The sequence below is a fragment of the Callospermophilus lateralis genome, assembly GCF_048772815.1.
Source record: "Callospermophilus lateralis isolate mCalLat2 chromosome 6 unlocalized genomic scaffold, mCalLat2.hap1 SUPER_6_unloc_1, whole genome shotgun sequence".
Taxonomy (NCBI): domain Eukaryota; kingdom Metazoa; phylum Chordata; class Mammalia; order Rodentia; family Sciuridae; genus Callospermophilus; species Callospermophilus lateralis.
In genome coordinates, this window is record NW_027510149.1 from 527,694 (window position 1) to 536,321 (window position 8,628).

The window sequence follows — 8,628 nt, forward strand, 5'->3', positions numbered from 1 at the left end:
GGTCAGCTCTGCAGGGGTCAGAGGGATGGCCTGGGAAAGGATCCAGCTTGGCCTGTGTGCAGGAACACCCAGGGTGTGAAGCAGAGCTGTGAGGGAACTCAGCAGGAGCAGGGGCCCTGCTGCCCAAGTTGCTGCTTCTAAATCTTTTAAGGAAAGAAAAAAAAAAAAAAAGTCAGAAATCTGGGAGTTTGAATAAAATTTTATAAAGTATGGGTGAGCCAACGGGCCCTGGGGACAGAATTCCTAGCTTGTCCCAAGCCCAGTCCCCATGGGACAGACAGGCACCCCAAAGCCCGAGCAGTCCACTGGCACCTACAGGTGGGGCGGGAACCAGGTTTGAGTGTCTCAGGGGCCAGTCCCACGTCTTTCTGCATCATCAGGTGACAACTGCACTTGAATGGTGGCTCCCTGGTGGGGTGCCAGGCTGGCCCTCCAGCCTCTGGGTCTGGGGATGGGAATCCCAGGCGTTGATGCCAGAGCTGGCCACAGTGGCCCACACAGGGCAGTGTCCCCAGCCCCTCCCCACTTATCTGAGGTGAGTCACCAGGCGCCCATGGGATTCCTTCAACATGACCCAGGAGACTGTTACTGACAAGGGGGAGAGGGCTGACCCCATGGCCCCTGATAAGGAGAGCCAGGGGCCGTCTCACAGAAATGCCTGGAATTCACTTTAGCACATCCAGCTCTTAATGTGACCTGCAAGAATGTCTCCCGCCCAAGGCCCGGGAGTCGCCCGCCAGCACTGGGCGCCACCCAGGGCGGGAGGCAGCCTTGGGGACGTACCAGGCTGGGGCGATCCCAGCCCATCCTCCTCAGACCCTGCGACAGGACCTCAGCCTTTTGCACTTCTAGAATGAGAAGTTTGGACTTTGATCTCTGGGATCCAAAGCCTGTAATCTCTGGAATCAGGTCCGAGGCTATCGCCTGCCCTGTGACGGCCCTGTGACGGCCCTGTGCAGATTGTTTACCCACCTTGGCTTGAGTGTCCTCATCTGTGGGGCAGCCTGTTAGGACCCCTCAGTCAGGCCCTGCCACCAAAGCTCTCTCACCCTGACAGTGGGGATGGGCAGAGCTGGAGACCCCAGTGTCCCCTGGGACCCTTAAGGCTACTTAGCTAGGTAAATGTAGAGTCTGTGAATCACGCTGTCACTGAGCATCAATAGCAGTGTCTGGGCTGCAGCAGCATCATGGTCCATTCAAGGAAATGACCCACCTGCCCCCGAAGGAGGCACCTGCACAAACACTCCCAATGCTCTTCAAACCCAGGCCTGCGGGGGCTTCAGGACACTCAGCCCTGGATATTTGTGGTTTGGGGATTTCTGGATAGAGCTTGGGGACAAACGGCCTTGCTGTAGTGGCTGGTACTTCCTGGACTCTTTCTCCTGCACATGTGGCTCAATGTGGGTGCTGAGGGGCTGACGGGGTTTCTTCTACTGTCGTGGGCCTGTGGTGGTTCAGAGGGCCTGGCCCAGGGACCCCCGTCCACAGGGGCACATGCACTGATAGGGCAGGGCCTGCTCTACCTGTACCACCTCCATCCTCAGGGGGCCAGTCATGTGCAAGCCATCTGGCTGCCCAGCTGACTGCCACACCTGCAACACCAGGGACTGGAGACTCCGCTCCCTGCCCTTAGGCACCATTTCTGCGGGGGTGGGGGGTGGTCCTGGAGGCATAGGGGGAGGAAACTCATGCATGGTTCTCTGGCTTCAGTCGTCTTGCTTCTCCCCACTTTTCTGGAAATAAGCCTCCTCAGCCAGGGCTCAAGGAGAAAAACAGAGCCCATAGTAGTATTATAAGTGACATAGCGTAGCGCAGGGAACTGGTTGTGCAGCAGTGGGGCAGGGCCAAAGTCCACAGGATGGGGGGCCACACCTGGGCTGGAGCACCTGCCAGCCGGGGTTCTCCTCCAGCCCCATTCTCCTCCAGCCAGGGCTTCTCAGCTGGGGGCCTCAGCTCTCCCTGGAGGCTTTTTCAACTCTTGGGTCAGGCCCACCAGGTCGCAGAGCACAGTCTTCAGCAGAGTGGACCTGAGGGTCTCTCCACCCCGTGAGAGCTGGCCCCTCCCACCTCCCTAAGCACACCAGCCCCCAAGGAAAGCCAACCGCAATCTAACCCTAACCCTAACACAGCTGAACTCACACTGCTCCCCACCAGGAGGTAGGGTCTGGGAAGCTCTCTCTTCCCTTCCACATCCCATAGCTTAAACCCTGTCACGGGCAGTTAGTGACCATGCGTTCATCCTGGTGGCTGTTAGAAGGAGGGCGAGAGGGCAAAGCTAGGTTAACTGAGCTACAAACACATTCTCCACTAAAGCAGGAGCGCTCAGAGGGTGGCGGTCTCCTGTCCGTAGCTGGTCACAGGCCAGAGCTGCCATCCTGGGTACAGCTTCACCAAGGTGCCACAGTGACATGCAGAGTGATACACGGTGCTGGCCCGGCCGGCCTAGGGACCTCAGGTGAAGCAGCTGTGGGCTGCACAGGGGTGGGCAGCGGGGTGGCGCTGGGCGCTGGACCTGGGAGCTTGGCACGTGTTCTGTCACTGAGCTGCCCCCGGCAACCAAATGCATTTTTACTTCCATATTTTCAACATAAGTGGGTTTGTTGATTCCCTAACCCTTTGCTGCCTAAGCGGAGGAGCATCTGTACCCCATGTCATCGGCTCTGTGTCCCCTTTACCTGAGCCTCGTTCGCTTGCAGGGGTCTGGGCCCTGGGTGGTACCAAGTGGAGCTGTAGTTTCTCATGGACGCTTAGGCTCAGGACGCAGCCACATCCAGACCGGCCTGGGGTCTCGGGCATTGCAGCCCGTCTCTCCCTGCCCTGTGGCACAGCAGCCCCATTCTCCTCCAGCCAGGCTCAGCCACACAGCCACACAGTAGCTCCCTTCTTTGCCCGCTGACTCAGAGGCATGGGGACCTGGGGGGCGGGGGACCTCAGCTCCCAGTTCAATGGGATCATTGTTGTGTCTTCTGGTAGAGGCACCCCGTCCCCCCCAGCCGTGGCCTCTGGTCCATTAGTGCCAAGGTCAGGGAACTGGGAAGCAAACATTTTGTTAGTGGGGCCCTAGGCGTGACCATGAGGCGAGCCCTCCTCTCTCACTCGCTGGGTGAAGGAGGGAGCTTCCCTGCCGCTGGCCTTTTCTTTTTAAAGCAGAAACACCTGGGATAACTAAAGATCAGTATATGCAGAACCACAGAAGGTGCCCAGAAGTCCCTGGGTCTGCTTCTGCGGTCCTCCCTGTAGACTGAGAACGGCTCCCGGGGCTCTCCCTGCAGCACACTCGGTACCTGAATCTTTTCAGTCAAGTCCCTGTGTCCCAAGAGGACGATCTCTATCTCGTCCACACAGGCGCTGACTCATTCACCTGTTCCTGCATTAATTTGCTCACGTATTTATTCAACAAATGTTTACTAACATCCACACCCAGAACAATGTGTCGAGAGTGTTCCAGGTACGGGGCTGTTCCTGTGAGCAAGGCATGTGACTTCTCTGTACTCCCAGACCTTGAAATTGAGTGTCTTTCGGAGCATATGAAGCACCCCACCTTCCTGACCTGAGATCTCGTAGGGAAATGGGGTGGGCTTTTCCTCACCAACATGTACCCGTATCACATGCTTGCAATTTGGATGAGAAGTCAGCAATCAGCGATGGTGGAATAGCTTTCTGGAGGTCTGCTAGCCTCTCCCTACAGAACATGTTCCTGACAAGGACTTCAGGTTGGAAATGCAAGGCTTCCCAAGGTTTATCTAGACTCTTCGAGAACCAAAACAGTTCCTTTTTACTTGGTATGGAAAAATTAAAGAGAAGAGGCCCTCTGATCTTATCATTACTATGGAGGAAGCATTTGATGAACTTCATGATAAAAGATGTTTGGTAAACACGAACTAGAACTTCCTCCAGGTGATAAACAGGATCTATGAAAAAGCCACCACTAACAGCCTGCTGAATTATGAAATAGCAGGGATTTTCTCCTGTTAGAGGGGCCAAGGTTGTTTTCACCCACCCTTTCAACAATGCCTCAGAGGTTTTAGGTGGAACATTAACAGTAAAAAGCCATGAAGATCAGAAGCAAGGTAGAACTGCTATTATTCATGAAACCCTATAGAACATTAACAAAAAGTTCTATAATAAATAAATGTAACAAGGTCACAGGACACAAAATGAATGATAAAAAATTAGTTGCATTTCTAGAAATTAGTGATGAACAATTGTAAAAAAAAAAAAAGTTAAAGGAAAAACACTAAAATCACATCAAAAACACTAAGAGCTTAGGAATAAATCCAGTGGGATACGGGCAAGCGCAGATGGGAGAAAATGTCCACAGCACACGCAGTCACCAGGGGCTGGTGTCCAGTCCACAGCTCTCTTACCAAGCTACCATCAAGACGGACAGCCCAGAGGGCGCTGTGGTGCACTCCCAGTGGCTCGGGAGGCTGAGGCAGGAGGATCACAAGTTCAAAGCCAGCCTCAGCAAAAGCGAGGTGCTAAGCAACTCAGGGAGACCCGTCTCTAAATAAAATAAAAAGTAGGGCTGGGGATGGGACTCAGTGGTCGAGGGCCCCTGAGTTCAATCCCTGGTACAAAAAAAAAAAAAAAGGACAGCCCAATGCAAGATGTGCAGAAGACGTTGAAGCTCTTGGAAAGGAAGGAGGGTGTCTTGCGTGGCACTGTGTGGGTGAGTACACGTGTGAAGACGCACTGAAGTGAACACTAGCAGGAAAAGGAGCTCGGCACCACAGTCACCACAGAAACACAACTGAAGCCGCAGTGAAGCGCCACCCACACCCAGAGTGCGACCGCCCACCGTAGCAGTGGAACGGCCACTTCGGGGAGCGCTTTGCAGTTTCCATGTGAGCGGAACGTGCGTCCCCCACGGCTGGGGGTGGTGCTCAGTGTGGAGTGTATGCTCAGCACGCACAAGGCCCGGGTTCCCTCCCAGCAGCCCAGGAGCCAACAACCAAGCACACCTCTTTCCAATGGTGCAGCCATCTCACTCCTTTGGCAGGGAAATGAAAACATACACCCATCCCGCGACTTGCACAGCAGGAACGTTCCCTGGGCTGAACCCTGGAGGCCTGGGGGCTTCCTGTCACATGAATTATTTCTACATTTTAAAAAATGGAAAAAAAAAAAAAAGAGAAAATGTGTTAGTGTTTAGCTTCTGTTTTCCTAGCGCTCTCTCCCGGTGGCCTCTCCCACGTGGACACCTGGACCACGTGGACAGGCAGAGATTCTGACAAGCTCTTCCGTTTGTGTCCTCTGGCAAGTTTCTCTGAAGGTTCACTGTAGTCAGCCCTTCTCCGTGTGTTTCGTGGAGACATTAAAGAGGACTGTGGATTCAGTGATCCGTGCTGGGTGGGGCCCTACAGATGCTAGACAGGAAGACACCGCTCAGATCCCGCGGGAACCTGGTGACCTGAACCAGACGGCACGTCAGCTCTCTCCAGCTCTCTCATCACGCATCACGGCCTTAATTTTTATATGATGCGGATTCATAGCAGAAAAAAAAAAAGATACGAAAGCATGAGAAAACAGTAGCTGCTGTGGGTGCTGCAGCCATGGGGTCCCCTCCTTTTATACAGATATCCTCCCTAAAAGTTGTGGTTACAGCACGCATGCTATGCCACTGTTCTGCACTTGATAGGTACTGGAGAAAATTCTCACAGGATTAAATGTCCCGTAATATGAAGATAATATATTACTAAACAAAGTTTGTGTTGTTGGAAAGTTTATTTCCATTTTGTCAGATCTTGTGTCTATATAGCTGCACCCCTTTTTTTTTTCTGGCAAGAGATCTACCCAGGGTCAGGGGCAGGTGGACTCTGAGAACATTCTGGGCACAGTGGGCAGGAGATCCCAAGAGGAGGTAAGATCTGGCGTGGAATATTCTACAGACCAGAAAAGGGGCAGCCCTGGGAGATGATAAGGGTATGAATGTGTGAAGACTGGGAAGAACCAGTCAGGCCAGGAGGGTGCAGGTGAAGGCTCTGCACCCCAGGAGCATGGAGGGGAGGCTGGATGGCAGGGGTGGGCAGGAGCGAAGGGCAAACCCTGGGCCCCTGGGGGCCAGCAGCAGTGGCTGCAGGGGCATGAGTCAGAATTCAGAGGAGCCAGGGAGAGCCATGCAGCTCCCCTGGGTCGGAGCTCAGGACGGAAGTGGCTGTGGAGCCAGGAATGGGAACAAACCCTCCTGCTGCGGCCTAGGGTGAGAGGACTGCGGGCCCCGCCATGTTGGGTGCTGGGAGCTCCACACAGGAGCCGGGCTGTGCCACCTGCAGCACTTCCCTGATCCCACTCTGAACTTGAGGAAGGTAGTGAGTGACGGCTGCACCACCTCTGCTTTTCCCTGGGCCAGAGACAGGATGAATGAAGGGAGCTTGGTGAGGACACGGCCAGTTTGCCCCTGTGGTGCTTGGTGGCTGCTGGACAGCAGGGCACACTCCCTGAGCTGCTGTTCTGTGGGGTCAGAGTGGGGTCTGCCTTTGACTGGACAATCCCAACCCCTCCTGGGAGCATGCACGAGGGGGTCAGGGAGGCCTGGGTCACTCTGTACCTGCTGCCCAGGACCAGAGGCCTAGTTCTTACTTCCGGCCATTTCTATTTGTTCCAGTCACATCTGGGACTAGCACCACTTACCATCAGGCTCTTCCATCTCAAAGACTCACTAGGTGAATTCTAGAGGATTCCAGCAGAGGCCTGAGAGGAAGGAGGGAGACTGTAGAGCAGGGCTGGCTCTGTCCGGTCCTCGTCCCCTGGGCACATCCTAGCGTTTCTCTGATGCTGCTGCTTCATCTCAAGTGATATCCTATCAAGGTGTGAGGACTGGCCTGTGCTGTGTCCACGCTGTGCCTGGACGTGGTGGGGCCTACCATGTGTCCTGCTTTTTCACTGTCTGAGTAGGAGGCCGCACAGTAGGAGGACCGCGGGCTCTATGGGTCACCTGCTGTTACCAGTGCAGATGGCAGCCGCAGTTCTATGGTGCTTGATGCCTGCAGGGTTTGGTTTTGTTTTTTGCAGCCTCGAGACTGAACCCGGGTGCTTTACCACTGGGCTCAGCCCCAGCCTTTTTTATTTTTTATTTTGAGACAGGGCCTCACTCAGCTGCTGAGTCTGACCTCAGAGTTTCAACCCTCCTGCCTCAGCCCGCACAGACACTGAGATGACAGGCGTGGCCCCTGTGCCCAGCTGATTGCTGGGGTGTGAAAGGCCCCCTCCTCAGGGCGAGTGTCCTGGGGAAATTCCTTTGCCACCAGGAGCTCTTCCAGAAAGGGCTGCTCCTGAGAGCCTCCGCCCTGGGAAGTAGGGAGGCTCTTCCAGACCTTCTCAGAGGCTACAGAGGAGGCGGAAAGAAAGGCTATTCCCAGTTCTCCACATCAGTGCCACACGATACCCCTGGGCAGGATCCTAGGCAGGCACAAGGGCACGTGGCCTTTGCAGCCAAGGCAGGGCCCTGCTCCTGGTTGTGCCCACCCCAGGGCCCGGGCTTCCATGGCAGACTCTAGGAGCCCGTCCCCTCCATCCAGCCACACTCTCAGGCCCTGCTTTCTCAGGAGCAGACTCTTCCAGGGGAGGAAAATGTGCCTCCAAATGGTCTGAGCTCCTGGGTTTGGAGCTAAGGAATGTCCGGTGTTTGAGTGACGTTGCGGGCAGGAGGGAAATGAAACAAGCCAGCGGGAGCCACCTTGCCAGGTGGAGCTGGCTCTGTGGGCAGGTGGCTGGCACTCCAGGGCACAGGACAAGGTCTGTGGGGTGTGGTGGGGCCGCCCCGACAAACAGCAGGCAGGAAGACAGAGGCTCAGAGGCCAGCTGGGGAGGCCCATGGGCTTTCTGAGCCCTTTGCAGTTACTGTCCTTCAGAAACAGAGACACAGCTGGCCCACGGACTGGGGAGTGCTCCGTGGGCAAGCTGGCCTCTGGGTGAAGATGGGCCTCTGCTCCACTCCCCGAGTTCTTTTCTGATCCTGGAAGTTCACACTATGTTCTCTGGGCTACCATCTCCTTTCTGTGAACGAGGACACAGTGTTCGCCTGTGTGGCCAGGACCTGTGTCAGACCCAGGGCCCTGGAGTGGCCTGTGGACTTGAGAGTAGTACCTCCCGGGGGCCAGGCCCTGCTCTGCCCTGACCTGGGCCTGGAGGAGTCCTGGTCTTGCTGTGGCAGGGGCTCCAGGAGGGTGTGGCGAAGGCCTGTGGGTCGGCACCCCAGTGTGAGCCTGGGCGGGGACACCTCTGAGAGCCAGTCTGTCCTGCCCGGCTCCAAGGCCTCTGCACAGACGTCTGACTGGCACTTTGTAGCTCAGGCCCCGGGAGAGAGACGCCTGCTGTCTTTTTACAGCTGGGGCTCCACCCAGACTGCAGCAGGGCTCAGCGCCCGGTCACACCCTTGGTTTTCATTCATGTGGGATCTGGAGCTGCAGCTGTGCCCCAGAGAGGAGGCCAGGAGGAGGGCAGCCTTCACATCTTGCAGGCTCACTGGGAAGCTCTTTGAAAATGAGCTGTAATTAAACCCACATCGCTATGGGGCATCGTGAGTTCAGGGCACTGTCCCCGGGCACTGAGAGGTCTGGCTTTGCTGCGGCTCATGGTATGGCTGTGAGTGAGGATTTAAATAGCCCTTTCCCTCCAGGATAATGC